This window comes from Larus michahellis, chromosome 17 (assembly GCF_964199755.1).
Source record: "Larus michahellis chromosome 17, bLarMic1.1, whole genome shotgun sequence".
NCBI lineage: Eukaryota > Metazoa > Chordata > Aves > Charadriiformes > Laridae > Larus > Larus michahellis.
In genome coordinates this window covers 7,063,462-7,087,118 of record NC_133912.1, presented here as the reverse complement: position 1 = coordinate 7,087,118, position 23,657 = coordinate 7,063,462, and the positions used below count along the sequence as shown (strand labels likewise).

Genomic DNA, 23,657 nt, shown 5'->3' with positions numbered 1-23,657 from the left:
GATTCTAGAGAGGGCTAAGGCAGTAACAGAAGGGAAGTAAAGGAGGCCTAGAGCTCCCAGCTTGAATATTTGGGATGCAGCAGAGAGCGCAGACTCTTGGATGCTGCCATTCAGCAGGAATAGGCTGTATTCTGCAGCTACATAAATGAAGATGGCAAGGCAGGGGCTTCTTGGTTATAGCAGTTTATTATGAATGAGGCTCTTGTAGGGCACTCGATGAACCAGAGGACTCCTAGCCCTTCCTTCAGGAACCCTTAAGAGAGGAGGTGAATGCAAGCACTGGTAAGGAGGCACATATGGGGACGTGCATCAGCAGCAAAGGCACTACCACTTCCCAGCAAGGAACAACAAAGTCATTCAGGAACTGACCAGCTACAGAGTCCCATCTAACAGCGTATCCTCCCAGAAGACCGATTTAGAAAAGCCTGATATTTCCTTCTTATAGAGATTCTTTACGATGTTTTATTCGCAAAGTGTCCTCGTGACTATTTTGGATATAGTATTAATGGATGAAGTTGCTAGGGATATAATTTCTCAGGCTGTCAAGAAAATGCTTTAATTGCTTTCTGCAGTCTGCATGTCTGGTCACGCAAGCCAGTAAGTATGACTAAAGGAGTAAAGAGTTGGAACAGCTAAAACACCAGAGGAAGTCAGGGGGAGAGAGAAGCTGGAGATCTAGTGCAATTGCCTAGAGGCAAGAATAGAGATGAGGAAAGACTGGAAATGATAAGATAGAGATGTATACTTTCAGGATACATCTACAGGGTAATTTATTCATTTATCAAGGAAAAGTATCTTCAGTGCTACCGAAAATACAAAAACCTCCTCCAGAGAATTTAGTCCAATTAGTCTGAATAGGTAAACAGTAACAGAACAGTCATAAAAGTCTGGTTGTGGTTTTAGCCTGATTTCTCATGGAAAAGATACTTGCAGGGTCTTACCGTACACTATACAAGTATATTTATTGCAGCGCCTAGATTTAAAATACTGAAAAAATAAGCTTTCCCCAATTCCTAGTAAGAGGGATTGAAAAGGGATTAGACTTCCTTCTTCTGACCTGTATGAGAAAGGGAAAGCTAAGGGCTAACAATGGAAAAGGTACTCATTGAGATGTCTTCTGTATGTGTCTCAACTCTTATATGGAACGTAATATTTCACGAAGACCATACCGAAAACAGTCATTCAAGAAAAATACAACTCCTGGCCATTCCCTTCTGTTTCCTGACTCAGGAGCAAGCAAAGTGGTGGTAAGCCTCCAGTTCTTTGCAGATGAACAGCATCACGCATGGCATTTAGTGTCGCAATATTCTGGCACAAAATGCACTTACTGGGAAACAAGTCTGTTGCACTCTTCAGGTGTTTTATTTCTGCTTGCACTGAGCATCCTAGGAGTGCTGGTCCCTGTGCCTCACCATAACCAGAGTACTTAAATCGGAACCCTCATCCATCAGTGTCAGAACATAACCACTGCTCTCACAAAAGTCAAGCTCGGAGGCCATTCATAGAATCACTGCCTGTCACGTGGCATGCACTTTTGCCTGCACAACACTTGGTGATTAGGGTGACCAAGGCATTCCAGAAAACTGCATTTCCTAACCAGATTTTCCTTCTCCTTAACTTGCAGTCTTCCCTGGAAAAGAGAATCAGGAAGGCCCCTGCTCATATTAAGCCTCAAGAAGATTTAACGGATCTAGACATCTGCCTATTAAATGTAGCAGTGACTTTCACAAGTGCAGCTATAGGATCTGTACTTGACTAAGTCTTTGCCAGTGGATTTCTTCCCTCCTGTTATTCCCAGCCTTAAGGAATGCAAGATTCCCAGCTGCCCATCCTCAGGAAAGGGTCACAGAAAAGACAAGTCTAAGACTGTCAGTTCTGTTTCAATAGCTTTCCTGTCAGGATATCTTACTGGAAAATCCACCTCTGGATTATCAAACTCCCAAAACGCAGCTTGGTGAGGCCCCACACCACTTTATTTCAGGTTTCCATTTCATCTTTCCTTCTTATTTCAATGAAATGGCCTGTTGAGCCTTGGCACTACTGTTTTTCATGAGTGCTCAGGAAATGCTGGAAACCAAGTGGCAGCTTTGAGGGTGACTCAAATGATGCAATAGAAAGACCAAGGGAAAAAGTAGCTTCATGACAAATGAGCCATTTCTGTGCTATGGGATTTTCTCTGGTTCATTGCATTCAGTGTGATCCTCCAAAAAAACTAAGTACCACAAACAAGACCCAGGGAAAAGCATCAGAGCACTAGCAACTTTTATGCTAGTGCTCTTATGCTTTTTAATACACAAAACCAAAAGGGTTAAAAACCTGGTTTGCTCTTTACATGACAGTGCTTCACACCTCTGCTGTCAGACTCCCAGTTTTATGGGCTCTAGTTTATAGATGTTTATCACATTTATATATATAGCTTTTCCTCTAAATTTAAAGACAAGGGTATTTTTCACAGCAGCCAGACTCCCTATTTTTGAATTTTTGCAGGAGTCGCAAGGAAGGAGAACCTCTAAATCACTAGAAAGCTCTGACAATGCAGACCCTACCGTGCAAAATTGCTTTTAAAAAGCACTTACTTTTTATGGTTTAATTTAGGGTGACATTGAATGTTCTCAAGAATACTTTCCAGTTCCTTCAAGTGTTCTGCCCTGTTAAAATGTCTGAAAGTCCTTTCCTGCATTAATTCCAAGCCAAATGTACTGTGTGCCTCTTGGAACTATATCAAATGGCCAAACTTTAAGTCATCATTTCTAGGATAAATTACCTCTCCATCAGGCTCTGTATGAAATGAATTCTGTAGGGACACAGGGACCAGGATTGCTTTTATTTCACATACATTAATAACACGCTTATTGTTTGACCTGTAACTGCTACAGGAAGAGTTGTGGTGGGGGGGGAACAACAGGGAAGTAAATGCTTTTAAGATCCAAAATTCAGCCAACAAGCCACAACAGACAGTGTCTGTTGAAGCCAAAATCTGCTCTGGACTCAATACTGTAGGTCCTCAGGGCGTCATCCTGTAAGCCGCTTTGGGCCCTACAGAGTATAGATTTGAGATACAGTAAATAGACTTCCCCATAGGAGGTCTTTGGAGCAAGTTTCCTCTCTTCTCTCCCCTAAAACAAATATACGCACTCTGAAAGTCTCAGCTTGGGTTGATACCACATTCTTGTTTGCAGAAGGAAGATTTCTCACCCATCAGCCTGGCAGAGCAACATGCATATCACCTATAAGGTACTGCCGCAGTTGACAACATTTAAAGAGCAGGCTATGAGTAGACTTTCCTCCAGCAACCCTTCCTCACAGCGCTGCTTTTGTACTATTTTTCTGCAATAGTTCAAGTGCATTAAATCCTCCTTCTTCTTTCTCAAAGAATTTCCCTTCCTCTGATTTATTTCTCTGGCAATCCACTTAGCAGTGGAATCCGATAGGGGATTTGGGAGCTGACAGCCTCTATTTACCCACTGGCCAAAGCACCACCTCTTTGGCATCTCTCCAGGAACGCTTTTCAGCTCCTGCTGGCAGAGCTGTCTCTGCAGGCCAGCAGCTAGAAGATCCCAAGTCTGCTTGAGGGCAAGAAGCCTTCCAGTCATAGACCAAGATTCCTTTCATTTTAGCAATTCCTTTTCTGTTTTCTGTGAGTCCTGTCCCATCCCCCGATAACATCATCATTCTTCACTGGAGTTTGCAAAAAGAAGAAAAGTTGCATCTGGGGGAAAGTTAAATTAAAGCATGCAGTACAAAAACACATTGGCTGAGAAAGCAACCTCTCAAATTTTTTTGTGAAAAATTCTCATGAGTTCCCTAGGACATAAAAACCAACACAGAACAGGAGCTGATAAATAAATCTCCTCAACACCTCGGAGACAAGGTACAATTAAACTCCACAGTCCTCATCAGAGCAAGAGAAAACAGGTGTTGTCCTGCTAAGAGGACAGAGACAGCAGCACAGCCTGCCCTTCCCAGCAGCAGCACACAGAGAAGGCTGCAGAGACATTCTCAGCTAACCAAAGCAAGCATTTACATAACAGAAAGGTGGCAAAACTTAAGATATCATTAGGCACAAAAGATCAAATCAATCAAATCCTCACCAGCAAAAATCAGGTCCTAAAGCTATTGGACTTTCAAAATTGATGGCAAAAAGTGCTATGCTGTAAGCTATGGTTCCCTATCCCTCCTACCAAGAGAAAATGTGAAAATTAAGTACTGATGCACATTTCCAAGGCTAGTGATCTCAAGCACCTAAAAGCAAACGGCTCTCTCCTGAGCCCAAGCTACTGCCACATGTGAGTGTGATTTACAGTCCCTTCAGAAGAAACAAAATTTCAAAGACAGATTTTCTCCTTACCTGATGTGTCTTGTGTCCCGGGGTAAAACTACTGCCATGTCTGAGCATCACTGGTGATTTCCAGTCCCTTCAAAATAAACAAAATTTCAAATGTAAGACACATTTTCTCTTGTCCACCCATAAGTCACTTGTGCCAATTTCAAGAACCTGAGGTCCCATATTATATTTTCTGCATGAGACAAGCTCATCACAGAAGTTTCTTCCTATAACGTATTTAATCACACATTCTCCCCAATTAACTTGAAATGCAAAAAGCCAGTTATAATCCTTTCACTGAGTACCTCAGCCACTACCATAAGGTGGGATGCATAAATGCGGGCAGCCTATATCACATTGTAATAACAAGCACCCCACTGCGGCACTTATATCAAATAGGAGCTCACCTGCTGCTAAAGAGAAGGAATCACCACCTGGAGGAATAAGGAGGGCCCATCCATTCTAGTCCTCCAGCAAAGAGAGGACTGTGAGTAGTGAAAGGGAAAGTTGTAGGTAGAAAGTAGAAAGGAAGTGCTTCAGGGGTTTGCGTATCTGATAAAATTTTCATTTTTACAGCTATCACCCATCTTGCTGTCACTGCTTCTTCTTCCCCATTAGCTGATCAACCCTTTCCACTAGGTGCAGAATTTAAACATGAGGAAGAGACTGATGCAAAATTCCAAAAGGTGAAATTAAGCCTACGCTTCTACCTTGAAATGGGTATATCCCCACAGCTATCAAAAACAGCTCAAAGGCGTTTGCAGGCTGCTGAAGATTGACACTAAGCAGGATACAGAAAAAGAAGGCCTTTTGCTTGCCTTTATGAAAACAGGCTATCTCTAAGAAAGAAAAAAGAGGAGCAAGCTACTGTTTAACATCTGGACTACGCTAAAACCTGCATTACAGGTCACTGCTCTATTGTCCTGACTGCTCTATGAATGCAAAACAGAAAGCAAGGTTCACGTGGAAAAAGAAAACAAAACAGCAGAAAGAGCATCACAGCAAGCTACTTTTGAAATAGAGCCACTAAGGCCCCTAGGACCTCCTCTATGGTCATTATAAGGGGCTGGCTACAGAGGGGCATGCTGGGAGAAAACCTTCATGAGGGAAATACCTGATAAGACTAATTAGCAAAACCTGGGTGGGGGCATGGTAGGGTGATTGGGAGCATTTCTAACATTGAAGTTGGCTTACATGTGTTGGAACTGTAATAGCAAGTAATGAAAGCAGCAGCAGGCCTTAATGGTATGTCTGAGCGGTAGGAGTGTACATTGTTGGGAGGAGCCTTTGGCACACTGGACAAGCTGGGTTACCAACTGCGTCTCCTTTTACACCCCAGTGAGACAGCGAGCTTGCTTAGGTGGCTCTACAAGCTCTGCCTTCCATGCACAAGCAGAGTAGCTATGTCATCTCCTGGGGCAGCAGTTTCTGCCATGCTAACTTAATGGAAAAATCGGAAGTGGCAACAGCCAATTTTCTGCAGGCCCTGTTGCCTCTGAGTCAAGATGCTGCTAAGTTTTGGCTTAAGGATTTGTTATGGTGTATGTGTAGGGAGTGTAGCAGCAGCACTAAGATGGGTATGAGTTGAGGTGTACATCTGAGGGTTTAAAGAATGGCCTGTATGAATAACCAAGGACACTGTTTCCATTCAGACAAAAAGCCCCAAAGACCTTTACCTTGCTAAGGCAACAGCACAGATGACCGCCAGCAGCAGAACCTGCACTCTGACAACAGAAGGAGGGCAAAAAAGGCTGCAGCGTATCACAAATGCTGTTGCTTTTTCAAGTTAGCTCAATGTGAAGACAGACTATAGCAAAAGGGCATAAAATGCAACCAAAAATTAGTCTGCCATCACCAGTCAAGAGATACAGTGCAGATTTAGCAGCCTGCATCCCAGCTTCTATGCTGCACACAAGCAATCCTGCCCAGACCGCTTGGACACATATATTTTGCTTTACAAGTATGGAGTTGTAAGAGTGGATCAACATGCTTAGAGATTTTGTATAAAAATCAAATCACCTTCCTCTTCCACAAGATCTTGAACCGAGTTTTCTTACACTATTTTGCAATATACAGAAGCACACTGTCAGCACATTCACCCTCTTAGCTCTGCTTTAGGACCAGAGGCAGAGGATTCTAATGCTCAAACACAACTGTGAATTGAAGGTAATCCATCAGGAAGGCAGGGGCACCTTCAGAGACTCACAGGCATGGTTGTGAGCCAATACCCTTGATGAAGCAACTGCCTGCTCTTTCGGATGCCAAAGAGTTTCTAGTAGCAACTGGCAGAGCCTATCTCTGGTCTGTGAGCTATATTTAGCTATTTTTAGGCACAAGGCAAAGAGGGAGGGAAGTTCCTGGCACCTAAAAGACAGAGATGCAGAGAAAAAAACCCCTCTAAGTAAGCAGGCCAGCCTGCTGTTATTAGAGCATGTTGGTTAAACTCTCCCTAAGAGGATAAATGTGGGAATTTAATAACTATGGAAAACTAACAATACCAGGGAAAGGTACCAACGTGGAAAGGAATGTGTTAATTAGAAAACCTCACAGTGAGTTGAAGGGAAGCAAGAGGACTGTAGCCATGTTACTTTTGGGGAGGCCAGTGGAACTATTAGACAGAAGCAGCACTGTGCCGAGAAAGAGAACATGATAGAAAAGTGGTTCTCCAGCTCTGGAAAGAGGTGTAATTTGTTCATGAATGATATGAATTCATGAATTATGAACATAATTTGTTCATTATTTATACTCCCTTTGTACTACTAACAATATTTATTTGTGCTTGGTTCTTGTCAGCACCATTTCTCCTCCAAGAGACCTAAGTCCCTTGTGGCTGGTCAGGATGGTTAGTGCAGTACACATTCATACCAAGAAGGTATCTCTGTCTGAAGTGCCAGAAAGAGCTGTAGCTGGAACATGATAAGCTGGGGTGTAAAGGGAGGCTGCACCACACAATGAGGCTGATAAAGATCTTCCCCCAACCTTGGCTGCAGCCCTGCATGAGTACTCACGTGGCCTTGTCTGCCTCATCTCAGTTGGGATTTCTAGTACTTACGTGACACACACAAAGTTATCAGAATCTGTCCTGGGAGCTTCCTTACCTTGTAAACAAGAGTAAGAAAATACTACCGTACCAATATTCCCTTTCCCACATTAATGTAATCAATCCCAGTACCTCAGACTTTGTGTGCAACCCTACAGTAGCAAGCTAGCAATACTAGGTCAACTGATTGCATGGTGAAGCGTGAGAAGAGAGAGGTGCCAGATTTCATTTTTTAACTTTTAAGAGAGTTTTATAAACTGTAGTTAGGAATAAATGGTTTGAAAATGCATGAAGAGTCCCTAGGTAGTGAACCTGTAGCAATGTCTTGCCTCTAAAGCATTTAGAAATGTATGAAAAGTGTTATTCAAATGAATAAATAATAGCTCTCAGACTGTTTTGCCTGAAGAACTGCATACACTTTGCATAAGCCCTTGCATTCACAGCCCTGTGTTCCAAGCCCTTCTTTGGCAAGCAAGGGAGGGAAGAGAGGGAGGGAAAGGACTGGACTCATTAGCAATGCTTTGAGCCAGAAGTCCAGATGGGATCTGAAGCAAAGCAATGTGGGAGATGTGGCTTAAGGTTCAGTCTGCATGAAAGGTGTATCTGTTTTTGTCTTCAAAGTATACCTTAACTTCACCTGTCAACTATATGCATCTCAAACTAAATGAGCTTCCCCTTATTAAAGTGCAATGTATGCTAGTTTTCAGTCTAAGTAAGGCTTCACACAGGGAAGCAGACATCTGCTGAGCATTTGCACATGTGTTAAAAAGGGAAGACAGCACTTTTCTGCCCTCCGAAAGCAAATTCATTACTGTTGGAGGGTAAAGCACACAGTGAAATAGGAGGGAAGCAGCAACACTGGGCAGGGATATATACATTTGCTGTTAATACTGTTGCAGCTAGGAAAGAAGGCATATCTTTTTAGCACTGACAGCTATAAACCAGCTTAAGAAGGGAGGCTGCAAAAATTCCATCCCTTTCTGCCCTGTAAAAAAACCTGCCCCAGTTCAACCTGATACAGAGCTCTCCATGACAAAATCTTTTTGTGTTTTACAGAAGATCATGGTCATCACAAGTCCTTCCAGCATTTAAGCGGCTTCTCTCCTCAAATTTGCAGAATGTTTTGTTGGTTTCCTTATCTAGCTGAAGTTGAAAGGAAAGTGTTTATTGACCATAACAGCATAAATGGTTATGTAAACCTTGAACTTTCCCCTCCTATTTTCTCCTGCACATACAGTGACAGCACATGCCCGTGCCAGATGCCACATGGTTTTTGGGGTGCTGCATTTGCATATTTTACAAATGTACAGAGCTGTAATACTACATGGTCTATTATTCACAAAAAGGGTCAGTCCAGCACAAACAGAGCTCTTCCAGACAAAACTGAGAAAATTACCTTTTCTTGTCTGTAATACAATACATAATGTATACAATGTATAATACAATACAATACAATCCAAAAGGTATGGTATGGTGTCTCTATAATCCATTCCCCTGTAGAAGCTGAGATTGATTTCTGGAAGAACTGTCTCTCACCTCTTTCTTTCACGGTCCCTGTCCAGTTCAAACATTTGGTAACTATTTTCTAGAATGACCTTGCAGCCTCACTGCAGGAGCAGGTTCTTCAAGCACCCAAGATCGAAGCATCTAATGCCAGACTACATATGCAGTAAGACCCAACATCTGATTACATTTATGCAAATGCCTATATTTATTAGCATAACAGGATGACTGTTCTACTGCCTGCAAAGAAATGAGCCCCTTTATTCAAATAGATGTGTCAGTTCTGAGCAGTTAATAAGATCTATTTGTAATCCATAGGTATGCACGATAAAATCGGGATACTTAGCACTTCTATTGGCAAAGGAACTGCTAGGAGTACTGGTAGCAGGCAACTTAGTGCAATTATTAAGAGAGATATTTAAGCACTCTTCAGGGTAATTCCTGATAGTGGCAAGGGAACCTAAACATACTCAAAATCTCATTCTAGTTTCAGATGCCAATGCTGTTGATTGTAGGACCCAGTAAGGAAGTCGTCCAGCCAGGGTCAACCCACCACAGCAGATGAGGTCCATAAGGAAGGGAAAGCTTGTCAGAAGAGAAAGGACTATCATTGTCTTCTCCCCTAGCAACAGAGCCTTGAGGACCTGTTCTCCTGTTTTAAGAACTTGAGGGCATTATAAACTTGGATAAAAGTTTGCTTAGACACAAGATCAGCTGCAACCTCCCATTTGCAGCTGCTCTCTCAAAGCTTTACGTTTATTTAACTTGGTTCTTATGATCATGAGAGAGGACTAGGCTGGGTTGCAGTGAGATAAGGAAACCTCACTCTTACCTACTTTGTGGGAGAGAGCGCGCTAGGCAGTCATCTTAGCACAATTTAACTTAGCACAATTCATGACAACTAGTCTAATGAGGAACCAGAAATCCCAAATGCACACCTTAATATGCAACACTTTATTGCCTCCCATCATGCTTAGAAAAATGTCTGGGATCCTATGGTGGACAGTAGAATTGCTGTTTTCATTTTTCCCTAATTAGCTATGAAATTACGTTTGCAACATGTTAAAATGCCCACTTAGACTGGTGGGTAGCAAACATTTGCCCATCTGCCAAGAGGTTTTTCCAGCCGACATTTATCTAAATAGAGAAATCAGACTGCTATTCACATCTGATTAACAAACACAGGCTCTAATTAGCCCATGTGATTAAGATTCATTTGAGAAATCACTGCAACGCATACATAAAACCATCGCTCCTTTACTTAGTAATGATGATGAGAAAGAAGAGCAGTCCTATCTCACTCCAGCTCTGCAAAGGAAAAGCATAAATGTTTAAGGGTATGTTCTGAGCAAAGGGTCAAGCCACTGCTAGGGGAACTCCACTAATAATCTGTATGATTTTTCCCACCAAGGAATTTGTTGCAGAAGGGCCACAATACAGACAACCATGGCTGAGGTGAGAAAAGTTGTCTTTTCTTATGAGGCCACCAGCAGTGTCTGCTTGTGTTCTCTTAAGGTTGGTAATTACAGCACAGGAGATGGGTCTCAGATACATAGGCTTATGGGTCTAGATTTTACTTCCCTGAGAGAACAAAGTTGAGATTCAGAATCTGTGTCTTCCTGCGCAGAGACAGGGGCTAGGCCGCAAAATTCCTCATGTTGTAGGCAAGACTGTCACATTCAAAACTGCTTGAATTTCACTGTAATAGTACCTATTTATAGCAGTATGCTACTGATCCTTGCAGTTCTCCCAAGAGACTTGAGCACTGGGGAAAGTTGTTACTTCAGTGTTGCTAAATAACACATTGCCTGTTGTTCGTATGGTTCGATGCAACAATTACTATGATCGATTTTATTTCCAATGTGTCCTGTCTTATGAATCACTGAGTTATTAACCTTAACAATGTCAATGAACTGCTAGGGTAATCGAGTCTCTGCAAATTAAGGTTTGGGGTAATTATTAAGAGCTGCTTTGTACACAAAAATATATTAATATGTTATTGATGCCAAGCGATTATAATCTTGCAATTAGAGAAGAATTCAGAGTTACTGTAGCAAAAGACATAAACCCAGTCTGAGCAGCCTCAAATAACAGTAGGTGTGTTGGCATATTGATTACAATTTCCAACAATTATGGTTGGACTCGATGATCTCAAAGGTCCTTTCCAACCATGAAGATTCTATGATTCCTTATATGCCCCCTGTCATGTTTATATAGCGCTGAGCAATTTAACATGGTGATGCAGAACTCCCATTTATTGGCCTGTTTTCCTCCCAGATAACAGACTTTGACAAAGTTTCTCTGTGAGGACAACATTCAGTCCCAGTCTATTCTAAGGATGTGAATGCCAGTTAAAACTGAAGAAATAAAATGGGAGAACACCACACACAGCGTATTTTAGTGTAAAGGCACACCCTGCAATCTAATGCACTTTCTTTCTTTCTTTAGGTGAGTCTCTGGGGGAGTTATTGCTGTTGTTTGTATGAACACTTGTATGCCATTAACATTTTTACTTTAATTAAAACCATATTGAAATTCAAAACAAAAATTCTGAAGTGGCTAAAATCCCATCAAAAAAAAAAAAAACAAACTTAGAAAGGAGAGAAGAACTGAAACTCCAAGACATATACAATACGAATAACACATTTCATAATGGTTCCTTCAAAAAACACAATTATCTGGAAGATTTTTAGAACTATACATGTATCAACAGGGCAATATACTCTGTCACTTGTACATGAAAAATACAAGTACCAAAAAATCTATGATTTCTTTCGTCTGCAAAGAGTCATCTGCAGTCATCTAAGCTGTTTTAAAAGGATTCAAACTGAACTAAAGGAAAAGAAAAATAAAGTGGAGAAAAGAATGTTCTGGGGAAAAATACAGTATTAGAGTTTGTTGCATTAGTTGCTTCTGCTTAATATTAATCTGAATTTACTATGTTGTATTGCACTCCTCTTACATATGAGTTTCTAGGCCTGATATTTAAAGCACTGTCACGCTTTTCTGGTGAGAGAGATCATTTCTCTATACAAAACCACCCTCCCCATTTAGGAATCGTGATAGTGAAGCTAGCTATAGGAAAAGGAGAGGCAATTTTTCACCTGACGAATAAGATTCCACTATCTCTATTTAGAGCAGAAAATCTCCCATTACCTTGGCTGTGCATAGCATGCAAAAAAAGCTCGTTTCATTTCCCAGGCAGGGCTGGATTTGGGGAGATGTGACATCTGCTAGAAGTAAAATATTTATGCAAATATTTCTTCCCAGGGCAATCTGTGTTTTTAAAGCCTCTCTTCATTGCAGTTCTAACGTCTGACCGTTAGCACTTAGTCTGCTGTTGGTCTTCCTAGAGAGTCATCCTTTGCTAACGCTAAAGATTGTTAGTGTTGCTTCCAGATACCAAAGACTCTTTTAAATCTGTTTGGTCTGTTGATGGTGATTATTCCTTTCCGCACTGAGATGCAGACTTCAATGTGCTCCTTTTGCCCCCCACCCTCCATCTCCAAAATGCTTACTGTCTAATAGAGAAAAGAGATAGCATGCGGAGGCATTAGAAGTCTGAGTTAATAGGAGGAGGTAGTGGTGGGTGCACTGGACCTGATAAAGAGAGAGAGAATGCCCTCGCAGTCACTCAAAGAGAGTGGCAGAGGGTGTAACTGAAGCCAGCTTATCCCAGTCCTGTGTCTGTAAAAACAGGACTTTCTTAAGGGGCTTTGCAAGAACCAGCAAGTGTTTTTGAACAGACATAGAGAAATGCCTAGTTGGGGTGAGAGATGGTGATGCTTTCTAATTAGGAAGAAAAGGAATTGTTTTCTATGAGTTCCCTCTGTGATCTCATCCCTTGTGAAGCAGCCAAAAATATTAAGGCATCCTCACTTAGAAAGGAACACATTGTTCCTTGTGTCTCTTGGTAGAGAGAGGGGTGAGGAACAGGTCAAGCATGAAAACATGCTGTAATATCCTACACGTCCCAGTAGACTCCCCTGGGTGCAGAGCATATCTGTCCAAACGTTCACCACCCAGCCCAGGGCCACCAGCTCCAGGTGAATCCCAGCTTCTCTGGTGATCGGATGGGACCTTCTCAGGCTTAGTCTCAGTCTTCTCTAGTAGTGAGGAAATATGCTGTCCCTAATAAGTGGTGACATGGCAATTTTTTCCATCATGTCAGTTGTCAAGGGGGCCAGCAGATTCCCCTTACAACCTAAGACTTCACTGTGAGCCTCCATGAGACATGCTGAGGAGAAATAAATCAATTACGGAGCCCAGCATCTGTGGTCTGCTTCACAGCAGCTGCCCAAAATGGATGACGGGCTCCTATCCATACACTGAGCTGCAAGTCAGGGCTGGGAGAGCTGCAAAGGGCAAGGGAAAGGTCTTGCGGAGTGATGTTGGTGACTACAAGGCCTTCCTAACACTTCTGGCTCAGTGTTGACAGCTTTCCTTGCAATAAAAAGCTCCAGTGATGCATGGCTAAGTAATGTGATGGCGTCATTCCACTACAAATGGCACTCAGTCCCCTAGCTGCCCCTCTCCCCGCTGAGGCTGGCTGCCAATGGAGGTTATTTAAGCTGGATTGCTGAACAAAGCCTGCAACTTAGGGGTTGTCCGCTGTCAAAGCTGATAGCTTCTACCCAGGCCAAGCACTTGGTTTCTAGCTGTTACAGTATGGACATTCAGCATATGTTCCTGTTTAATTAAAGAAGAAAAGGCAAAACTGATAGAAAGCATAAGGGGAATGATCTTGTGGGATATACAATCAGCTCAGGCGTTGAGTGATGCTCTGTTATGAGCACATGGGCCAAGTGATCCCACTTAGAGATTTGCTCTTAATTCTCTGAGGCCTACTCATCAAAACAGCTTTTTTCCCCCCGCTTTGTGTTCTTCACTTGCATCTGTTCTTTTCAGAGGAAAAAATGCTTGTAGAAAAATTTCATGGTTTAGAAATCCCTACTGAAATTAACCATCTAGAGAATTTGAATCTCTGGTTTCTCGGGAAATGTGTTTTGGCCAGATGCAGGGGGGCTGGTGCTGATGTCATAAGAGTTAGTGGCTGTCATTGGAATTATGGACTTTAATTTTCTCTGTTCCTCTTAGCGTTCATTTACTGACACCACTAGCTGCTTGCTACCTTTATTAGTGCAGTCAGTGGGCAACTTTCCAAATCAATTAATGTTATTGTTTCATTTCTTAGGGCTGTAAAATCACAAAATTTACAAGAAATATGTAAGGCTATGAAATCTGACATAGAAGTATGGCAGAGGTGGAGCTTAATTAGATCAGCTAGAGCCATCGAAATCCCATCTGCTGAGCATGTTCCATTAAAATACCTTTCTCTTTGCTTCAAGAAATATTATTAGCTTAAATATCACAGGAAGGGGGGGAGGGGAAATACAACAGATTTTCATATAGAGTCTTCCCGGATAGATTTGAAGGGGAAGATTGAAGTTGCAAACAACTTTTCCATATCAGAGTAGCTTTTCCCTGTTAGAGCCTGTACCCTAAACAGGGCTTAGCGTTGAGGTGGAGAAAGCAGACCTGCTGCAGGAAGTGGTCTTGACATTGGTATGGTGTTCTTCCCCTTCAAAGAACAGCTCGCTCAAAGCAAAAGATAGAGGGCACCAACCAAGCAAAGCCACAGGACTGGGTCCCTGGAGGTCAAATCTCTTGTGAGCTGACAGCAAAGAGTAATCTGCAGGGACCTGAAAGGCGTCCTCTGCTTGTGGAGGGATGGAGGGGTTGGTCTTGTATCCGAGACCACCTAGAGACAACTGATGGTATGGGCCTGTATAGAGATAAAAGAGAAGGCTTTCTCTGGTCTGGAGGTTCCCTAGGATAATGATCCCTAGGATCATAGCACAATTTAGGCTGGATGGGATCTCTGGAGATCTTTAGTTCAAGTCCCTGCTCAAAGCAAAACCAGATACAGCGTTAGATGAGGTTGCTAAGCTGAATGATGGATAAAGAACAGGTAGGATAAAAGGGCAGCAGCAGAACAGACTGATGTCCAAATGCCTATTCTCACATCCAATTGCCAGACTACCCTCCCTTCTCTCTTGGTACAGTCTCAAAATGTAGAGCAGTCTTTAACTTTGTTATACAGCAGCCAGAACAGTACGGAGTGTCCGCAAGCTACAACAGCTCCAGCACACATTGCTTCCATTCATCTTTTATCCTCAAAGAATAAATAGCCTGAAGGGCCTATAATAATGGTTAAATTGTGCAATGTAAATTAAAATCAAAAAGAGTGAGCAGAAGCCACTGAGACAGCAGAAAGCATCTCTCTGCAGGCAGGATTAAAATCAGCCATCCCAGAATCCGCCAGCTGAGCTTGTTGTTGCATTGGCTTTTAAAGGTCCTTTTGCATCAAGGCAACTTATTTTCTCATTGGCAAGTTGAAGAAACGAGAAATTCTTTCTCTGACCTTTAGTCTTGTCTATCCAGATTATATTTTGCAATAAAAGTCTATGACACATCACATTCCAAGTCTCATCTTACGTGTGTGATCATATAATAATATACAACCCTGGCTATTAGGTGTCACATTAAGCCAGATACACTCTCTGTGTGCAGGCAGCTCTGCGTGTATGTATTAATTCATGAGCCAATATGCTGTTCCTTACCAATTGTTTTGCCCAGCACTTCAGTTAGGTTACAAGTTGCAAAACTCTGTTCTACTCTTCAAAAACTCTCTCTAATGGCTCCATTTGAAAAATACTCTTCCGTGCATGCCATGTACCTCATGTCTGATATAGCTGCATGCTTTTGTACAGCAGCAATACCTTGTTTCTGAGGTGTCTGCTTTTCAACTTGTGTTGATGTCATCTCTTTGCAAGTTGTGTGTCTGACTATGACTTGCTCAAGTCCTGGATCTTTTTCCCGTGACCACTAAAAAGTGAACCACTTAGGATTTTTTCTTATTTTTTTTTTACTTACCGTCTTTAGTAACCTAATTTTGAGGCAGAAGGAATTCAAGGATTATCAGAAGGAACAAAGGAGGTGTGGTGTGTTTAATAGTTTTTATTGGTTTTTTCTACCTTTCTCTACCTTCAGCATCATTGCTTCTCTTTCCTGAACCAGCTTTAGCAGTGGATATTTCGATCAAACACCAAAAACTCCAGCTGCAGTGTTCATGGCATCATTAAGCCACAAGTTAGGGTTATCATTAGTAGTAGGTGATTTTAATTTGCTGCAGCAGTCAGCAAAGGTAAAAATGATATCAATGTATTTGTAATCTTGTGTTGCTGCCTCAGTTATTTAATATGTGTGGAAGGAATACATTGTGGAACAGACTCCTACAGTATTAAAGGACAAAGATTAAGCAAAAAAAATGCCTGGGAATTTTAAGTATAAGATGTTTGTATCTAAATGTTTAACATTTAAATTTAACCATAAAACAATGCTTGAAGGAGTTACATGCCAATTTGTGACAGTAACATTAGATTCATCTGAGCTGAAGTGTTGGAGCTCAGCAGGGATTCAAAGACATCTTTGTGCTGTATTGCTAAGCAACCCCATCCCCAGCTTTGTGGCTTGTTAATATCATTTAGCCCCATTTCAGAAGTTAGCTGCAAAAATGGAACTCCTGATTTAGGGAAGAGAAACAAGAAAGCATAAATGTTACTTTTGTAGTCTGTTGTCTGCTTTTAAAGGGGGGTTAAAAGTGGCAGCTAGTAGGATGGATCGAATAGCCTTTTGCAGTCAGCAAGTTTTCTACCTCAATGTTCAGTGCTTGAAGCTTTTGGGATTATCAAATTCCAATGAGAAAAGGAAAAATTAATTTTACTTAACTAAGTGGAGAAACTAAGCCTGCTCTTTCTGCTGGCGTGGGAGTCCAGTCTCTGAGCACAAGGGAAACTCCCCTGTGACAGCTCCACTCAGGGCAGCATCATCCTTCCCTCCTGCAGTCTGTGTGGGCCTCCATCCCTGCACTTGGCTTCTCCTGTGCTTCTTCCTGTACCACTGGTGAGGTCTGATGAGGAGACTGAATCTCAGACTAACTTGGAGTCTTTGGGCTTTGCGCCAGAAACAGAGCCAAGAGGGAGCTTATCACAGTAGGTGAGGTTCTGGCTTTTGGAAAATTTCAGTCCACAAAGACAGAAGTGGGTGAGACAGTGTAGGAGAGTGGAGCCAGGACATGCAGCCCAAGAGAAATGCATAACACAGTAGGAAAGGAGGTAAGAGAGATCTGAGGGTGAAGAGCACACACATGGCGTCAGTTGCTACACACAAATAACAGTATATTGAATTCCCCTTTAAGATATCCAGACCTATTCTGTGTCTGTGACCCGTGGCCACCTCAGCTGCTTAGTGTAATCAGGACCAACACAATCAGTCTATCATGCCCCAGAGACAGCAATAGTAGGACCATTGCCTCACATACCTGAGAAAGTTTGTACCAGTTTAGCTTAAATCAGTTCTCAGGCTGATTCAAATTGCATTAGTGACAGATGCCAGGTGGACCCACAGGATGGAAGAGTAACTGAAAAGACGGGATATTCTTTGTTTGGTCCATAAGAGGCAAGTGTTATGCTTTATCAAAGTCAGAAAGAGTAAACTCCATTTACTATGGTTATGCTTGTCTTTACAACAGGGCAACTCAGTTTAACACTTTTCTTAAAATGATTCCCAGCTGACTTGGTTTGAATTGGAGATATAAAATGAAATGAGAGCACCCACACTCCTTTGAGCACCAATGAAGACACACTGGTTTAAAATTTTGCCTTTAAATCAAGCTGACCTTATATATAAAAAATCAATCACTCAGATAATATTTCTTCCCCTACACCTGGCATGATCCTTCTTAAGGAACACACAGCAGCCAAAGGGTTAAGGAGAGAGCAACAGTGGTAAACAGGGAATTCGGGGTAATCCTTTGGCCTGGGTAAGTCCAAAAAGGAAAAATACATCACTGTATATAGGCATCCTGGGTACTTTACTGGAAAGGGAACTGCAGTTATATCAGGGATCAATTTAATTCTCAGGTATCATATTTTATTTCAGAAGGAAAACAAGGAGGGGGGGGAAATGATGTGAACATTTTCCTCCTAATATTGTCAGACAACTATAGTAACCATAGCAACAGGAGAAGCAACATCTCAGAGATTGTATATCTGGTAAACATTCTCTAGACTTCCATTTATTATGGTATTAAATAGCATGTTTGTGCTGAGTCCTAGCACAGTATATTATTACTTTGTTATCACTGAGGGCCAAATCTACTGGTTGAGCATTCAGGAGAGTTACTGGTCCTAAAAGCAGAAATAATAGCCAATGGTCCAAAGACTCCTTATGGGAAAACAAACATAGCAGCTTCCACAAATATTCCTGTCTCCCTGGAAGGTTTGTTTGGTGAGGTCTGTTCTCCCTCTAGTGTCCTGACAACCAGGGTAAGAGCCTACCATTGCTGCCAGCTGCTGGAGCTGCTCCTCTAGCGCCAGCAAGAAAGGCGAAGGGCCCTTCACAGGCAAGATTTAGGTTCGGTCCTTGTCCACACATAGTTGTGGTGGGTTTTGTTTGAGCTTTTCTTCCAGGGACTAGTAAGAGCTGGTACACTCTTTTGATCCCTCCTATTCATCTGCACGTGGACAGAAGCCCCTGCCCCCTCTCTGTGCAGCAAACCACTAGCAGAAAAAACAAGAGAGTTCACGCTTCTGTGAAGTATTGGCTCCAGCTGTTATAACATAGTGCTATACATTTTCTCAGTATAAATTCTGAAAAACATATTTTAGTATTTTACTACTCTACACCTCTCCTCACCTCTGGCTGTACTGCCAAAGATAAAACCAGCAAAGTGGTAAATCTGATGCCTTGCGTAGAAGTGAAAGTAGAACTGGGCAGTTCAGGGGCAGGAGGCTGAATCCCGATAACTGTTGTTCAGTGCTACTTGAGTAGATGAAAGGAAATACCTTCCTGTATGGCCCCACTGTGTGTATTTTCCTAAGGAACACGTAAGTCAATGCTGCCTCCATCCAACTAGACTTCATGTGAGTAGACAGTCTCACCAGACAGCAATGTCTGAGTTTCTGTCTGCTTGATGGATGCCACCTACAATGAATGTCAGTGCCATCCCACCAAGAGGAGCGACCAACTCAGGTTCACCTGGCTCAGTCCCTCATGCAGAGCCAGAAAGAGCCACACCCTTTCCTTCATCTCACCCTGCCTTTTCACAGGGCTGTAGGTGACCACCTCAGTAGCAATGCCGAGCTGAGCTGGAGTGAAAGAGGCCCTTAGCTCAGTAACTCCAGCCAATGCACGTTAGTTCGGTCCAGGTCCCTGTCTTCCTTGCCCTTATGATAACACCTGATTTATGACCTCTACCAAATATTGGCATCATCTGCTTAAAGACCAACAGCGAAGCCTTGCTCTTCCACCGGATTCTCAGTACTACAGTAGCTCTACCAAATATTATTATCAGTGCAGTAAGTTACTTGAATGTAAACCCTCTCGAATACTGAAGGCCTGGTCATTTCCTTTCTGCTCTAACAAGCTTTGTTTTATCCGACTTCAGGAGTTTTTTCAAGCTGGAGGCTGCATTCCGTACTAATCTCCTAAGCAGACCTGTCAAGTTTCATGGTGGGGTCAAGGATGGAATGAAGAATAAATTCAAGCAACATGCAGTCTGTCTGAAAATCCAACTTGAACAGCTCCCAAATGGAGTCTTTGTCCAAGTTTATTTCCCTTCAGCCACTGGGTGCAATCAAGAGATGTGGCTTCATTTCAAAGACAGCTTTTCCTGGAAAAGTGAGGAAAGGCACATTGTTCTGCCTTCACTTTGCCTTTGCTTTTCTGCAACAAGTCTGTTTTATGGCTGGCTACCTACTGAAAGGAACCTAAAAAGCTCTTGCAGCACTGTTCTTGGCACTGTGCTCTGTTTTGAAAGCAGAGCCTCGAAGCTTGGCAAAAGTTCATCAAATGCAGTTTTTTTGAATGCAGTAGTACAAGAGTCATGCACAACTGTTTTTAAAAGGAGAAGAAAACACTAAGACTTTTGCATGCTTGTCTAATTATCAAACTAACTGTAGTTTGGCCTGCTACCCTTGTCTTGATAATTTTGACAAGTAGCTTTTGGGAATCAGACAATCTAACCTGAGCATCAGGCAGTCAGCATGTAGGCTTGGAATGCACTTCTCATTTTAAAAACCAGACATTCAAGAGAGCCAGATCAGCTAACAAAGCAGAAGCATACTTTCTTCTCATTTTTTTTCTTTAAGAATGCGCATTTTTTGTCTTGGGAAACCCACTGAGGAAAAGTAAACCTGGAGCATGAACAACAGTAGGATGCAAAAAGGCTCTGGATAGCCATTACAGAGGGCAAGGCTGTCAGCATTGTGCAGCACTACTAGAGCAAGGTTTACTAGAAGGTTCTTACTTTACTGCAGCAAGGTTTACTAGAAGGTTCTATTCGATGTTTTGTTCCTACATTTCCCATTAAAAAATCAAACTTCTTGCTGAACAAATTTCCCCAGAGGCAAGATCCTCTGAAGATTTCTTGCCCCTTCCAATGAAACGCCTGCCTATCTCAGAGCTGAGGCTCTGCTTGCATTTCAAAGCAGCCAGCCAAGAGACTACCTTGGACTTTAGTACACGCCAGACTGGGCTCTGACTGGCTGCCTTGCAAGCTGCAGCTGTCTGGCACGTGTAAGTCAGGGTCTCTTAGTGTCAACGTGAGGGGAAAGGATTCAGTAGGGAATGAAAAAGAAGTGGTTCATCTATCAGAGTCTGATATTTCGAAGTTTGCTGGGCAATTACCAAGAAAGGGAGGAACATCGCTTTGGCAAAATATGATTTACGTTTTGGATTTTTTTCGGTATTTGTTTCTCTCATTTTCCAATTCTCTCCACTAGATTTAAAATCTGTTAGTGACCTCATGAAAGGTTAAAGTAGCAGGGAGATCTGACAATAATTTTTGCTTTCTATGGCTTTTCTGAACCAATCCTTCTTTTTCCCTCTTTCATTCTCCTCCCTCCCCAGAAACAAAGGGATTTTTCTCCTTCCTCAGACTCTTCCCATGTCTTTCTCATTCCATCTGATTCTAAATCGGGACGACAGCAAGATGCTTTACACGGTGAGCATTGACTCAGCATTCAATAGCAAACATGTTCCGATTTTCTCCCCTTGATTAATTTTGTTAGAGAGGTGATGAACTCCACCTCTGACCTCCCCTCCCTGCCTGTCAGTCAGCTTTCACTGATGCAGGCAGCTTTTAAGCAACTCTAGTAACTCAATCATCCCTGCAGAGCCTTTTTGTGGTTGGGAATATAACATCTTTTGTCCACAATGGGGAAGCGAGATTAATGACTCTGAGTGGCCCTAGTGATTTCAATATTCATGTTGTGGGTAGATGTGCTAATACTGATAGAAAGACCTATAGTATCACACTGCAACATTGCAGATTAACTTCACCTATGGTCCTCGAAACCCACACTGAGTAAGCTTGATCATGTGGGATGGGTAAAATTGCTTGGCTCTTTTTTTGTCCCCTCCGTTTCTCACAGATGGTATCACTCTACTGTTCCAGTGTCCACAGCAATGCTTTTGAATAATGCTGCAGTCTAGATTCTGGAAGCATCACGCTGTCTGCTTGTTTGAGACCTGGCCCTCCTTTTTGGACCTCAGGCTTCAACTCCTCTTGAAGCTTAGTCCAAAGAGCAAGTATCTCTCAGCCATGCCTCAAAGTTCAAGCTTTCATGCTCCAGGGACAGCACTTATGACTACATAATCTCTCAAGGCGCCCTGCATACCGCCCTGCAGGTCAGATTAGAGGGTCTTGTGGAGAGCGAGCTGTGGGGGAAACACAGGTCAAGTGGCAGGTAGAGCACACTCTGCAAACCAGGCAAGTCCCTATGGAGCAAAGCATAGGTAAGTGTCACAAAGGCACGGGGGCTGGATACGAAGCAGTCACATGCAAAGCTCTAGGGTGGTGATGGGGTGATATAGGTACAGACTTGTACTTCCTCTCGTAGTGCTTAAGAAACCCCATGAAGACCACCTTTCTGAGGTACTGTGGGCCAGAGGTACCTAAATGGATACAACTTCAAGAAGCCACATGTTAAGTTCACATAGGATTTTTTCTCGTGTATTCTTGTCTGGGAGCAACAGGCCCTCCCCACATACCCATCCCATCTATTCCTATCCAGATCTCTGTCTATCACAGTCAGTGTGGGCAGAGCTCAGCATTTCTTTAGCTTTTAGTAATTTTGCTGCCAAGGCTGCAAACCCTCCAGGCACCAATAAACGAATAGAGCTCCCCTCCCATCTTTTCTAATCCACATCCTTCCTGCTCAGTCACCTTCCAGTATTTTTTTTTTACCTTTCCTCTAGCTCCTTGTTGATGATTCTGTAACGTTTTCCTGAGCAGATTAACTCTTTGCTTCCTGAATGCTGGAATTAATTCATTCATCTGTCCAGTGGCAGCACCTGAAAGTCCCTAATGGGCCTAGAAACCCCTCTGTTAAGCACTGTGTAAACATGAACTAAAAGAAGCAGGTTTTATTCAAAGAGCTAGCAAAAAACTTAACTCTGTCCAGAGCTTGGTACAAGAAATGGGAACTTTAAAAAGGCTACCAGCCAAAGCTTTGGGTTTGCTTATAATTTGTAAAACTCCTAGGATTTAAAGGACAGGAATAAACAGAATTGTGGAGAAATTTACACTTCTTTTTTTTTTTTTTCTATTAATAGCAGAGGGTGTTTAGATAGAGAAACAGAAAGAGTCCTAGACAGGATTCTGCTGTGTGAGCTGACAGTCATATAATTCATTTGATCAGAAAAGCTATTTACCGAAGGGGACTGCTATTAAAGATTGCAACAGTGTTTGGAAGAGCAGACCTTACTGCGCAAGGATGGCTCTGCAAACCCTTACCCCTGAGAGGAGGCCTGCTGGCACTGACAGGTTGTCAGGTCTAGAGCTAAAGAAAATCTCAGCCCCTGGTGCGTTCTGACAACCTGCCTGCCAGCAGGATGCCTTCCTGCACCCTCCCAGCTGCTTGCCCTGCACACCACTTCAACCCCTGGAGGTCTTGGCTGAGCAAACCATGTAACCCAGTCTTACTTAAGCATATTTACAAGACCTGCTTTACAAAGTTAGGTGCACTGAGGTCACAAAGGTGAGATGAACTGAAGTCACCTGGCCCCCTCTGTATGCTACCTGGACCATGGCCAATTTGGTCACACCTCCAAGCAGAGCTGACAGTGTCTGGATTCAAAGCGAATTGCAAGGCAACTCCTCACTTGACCAGACTTGGTTCTGTTTGTGGCTCATGAGGAAGACTGATTCCCAATGGGCTGACTAGTTGACTAGGCTTGGGCAGAGCAGATTTGCACATAGAGAGAGCATAGGGGCCAGTACTATTTTCAGTTTACTAGATGCCTAAGCTGCAGGTTATACAACATTGCCTTTCCTACCTACCTGTCTTGGCTGCTTGAAATCACTGGCAGGGTTTTGGCTCATGAGTCCTTAACTTTGTGCAAATATATTCTAATAAAGAATAGCTCAGTAAAATCAACTCCTTGTATGGGATCCAAAATCACTGAGTAATTGCCCTCACTTTGCTTTGAGAGATACCACGAGCAGATTTCATCCCATTCCTGGCAGAGAAATACACAGTTCACAATGCCCTTTAGAGTACCATAAGGCTAGCTGGAGCCTTGGGAAGGGAGCAGTGCTGGCTGCATTCGATTTTCTGCAGAAGGGAAATGGGGACAAACTCCCTACACATTGTCCCAGAGGTATTTTGCCTTTGTCCTCCTGGTTGCTGTAGAGATCTGAAAGTGAAACAAATCTTTGTTTTT

At 42.6% G+C, this 23,657-nt stretch overlaps 1 long non-coding RNA gene across 1 annotated transcript in view; it reads right to left on the bottom strand.

The window, feature by feature from the left end:
- LOC141732417 (uncharacterized) overlaps window positions 1-23,657 on the bottom strand; it is a 152,242-nt gene that overhangs the window by 38,391 nt on the left and 90,194 nt on the right. Inside the window, exon 2 of the long non-coding RNA XR_012584091.1 lies at window positions 4,349-4,415. This is a non-coding gene — a long non-coding RNA (uncharacterized LOC141732417). The remainder of the gene's footprint in view (window positions 1-4,348; window positions 4,416-23,657) is intronic.